Here is a 1,866-nt window from a genome sequence, read left to right as displayed (position 1 = left end):
CCTCCATTCAGCTAAGCCCTGCCACTGGACAGCTCTTCCACTCTCCCATGCTACCCCTGACAATGCTCTGCCGCTGCCTGAAAAACAACGGCCTTGCTCCTTTGCCAGCCCGACGCAACACGGTCGCCCTCACGAACTTTGCACTCCTGCCGCTCACCGCCTCTGCCGGAGTGGTCCCCAAGTTGACCTCAACACGTCTCCACGTCCCATCTCTTCACTGCATGGATGATACCAGTCAATTATATCTTGAGTCGAGCTAGTCTGACACGCCCGTGGACTACCACGCACCTTCTCGGCGTAATCCATAGGCTACTATTACACACATGCTCCAAATATTTTGCACATCTCACACGGTGTGTGGATATAATAAACTGTGTCGATCACTGATTTGCGGCTATTTGAATTATTAATGGCACAACTTCAAAGTGTTTGAATTCTAACTTATCTGCATAACATGCAACGATTAGTGTGTCCGTCAAAAAAATTTTGAATTACATGCGTTTTATTTTGTATACATAACCTGTTAGATTTCGTCATAATTAAAAGTAACTACTTGCACAATGCTCCAAGTGATATACTGTTGAAAAATCAAATATGTGCTTTTGCATGCTTAGGTCCCATGCAAGAAATGGAATGAATTTCAAACACCCTCCACCGTCACTCTGGCAAAACTGAGATACCTGGTTTTTAAATTCTAAAAATCCAAAACTCTCTGAAATTCATGAAACTTGGCATGCTATCATGGACATCAACATGCCGTGGTAAATTTGTCCCATTTGGGGCAGGTTTGGGTATAAGCTTCTCACAAACCAAGCTTCTCACAACAAGCGTGATGGTTTCGGTAGGGAACGTGCCACCTTTGGGGAGAACGATATCCAGTTGCCTCTTATTGCTTTCAAAAAATTCGAGTGTCAACATAGAACAACAAGAGTGTTGTGTTCAATTTTGGAATTTTTTGGTTCGTTTGGACATTTTTATACATTAACTGGTTTCCAGGCATTTTATGTGCATAATTCAAATTTGAACTACATGCACATTCTCCAGTGCATATAAACTGGTTGAAAAATCAAATATGTGTCCTTGGTTGCATGCTTAGGTCCCATGCAAGAAATGGGAATGAATTTCAAACACCCTACCGTCACTCGCCGCAAACATTGAGATACCTGGTTTTTAAATTCTAGTAAATCCAAAACTCGTCTGAAATTCATGAAACTTGGCATGCTATCATGGAGCGGCATCAACATGCCGTGGTAAAAAAATTCCCATTTGGGGCAGGTTTGGGTATAAGCTTCTCACAAACCAGCGCTTCTCACAACAAGCGTGATGGTTTCGGTAGGGAACGTGCCACCTTTGGGGACGAAACGATATCCTTTGCCTCTTATTGCTTTCAAAAAATTTCGAGTGTCAACATAGAACAACAAGAGTGTTGTGTTCAATTTTGGAATTTTTCGGGGTTCGTTTGGACATTTTTATACATTAACTGGGTTTTCCAGGCATTTTATGTGCATAATTCAAATTTGAACTACATGCACATTCTCCATAGCATATAAACTGGTTGAAAATCAAATATGTGTCCTTGGTTGCTTAGGTCCCATGCAAGAAATGGGAATGAATTTCAAACACCCTACCACCGTCACTCGGCCGCAAACATTGAGATACCTTTTTAAATTCTAGTAAATCCAAAACTCGTCTGAAATTCATGAAACTTGGCATGCTATCATGGAGCGGCATCAACATGCCGTGGTAAATTTTTTGTCCCATTTGGGGCAGGTTTGGGTATAAGCTTCTCACAAACCAGAGCTTCTCACAACAAGCGTGATGGTTTCGGTAGGGAACGTGCCACCTTTGGGGACGAAACGATATCCG

The sequence above is a fragment of the Triticum urartu genome, chromosome 2, assembly GCF_003073215.2.
Source record: "Triticum urartu cultivar G1812 chromosome 2, Tu2.1, whole genome shotgun sequence".
NCBI lineage: Eukaryota > Viridiplantae > Streptophyta > Magnoliopsida > Poales > Poaceae > Triticum > Triticum urartu.
Note: the sequence above shows the minus strand (reverse complement) of the source record.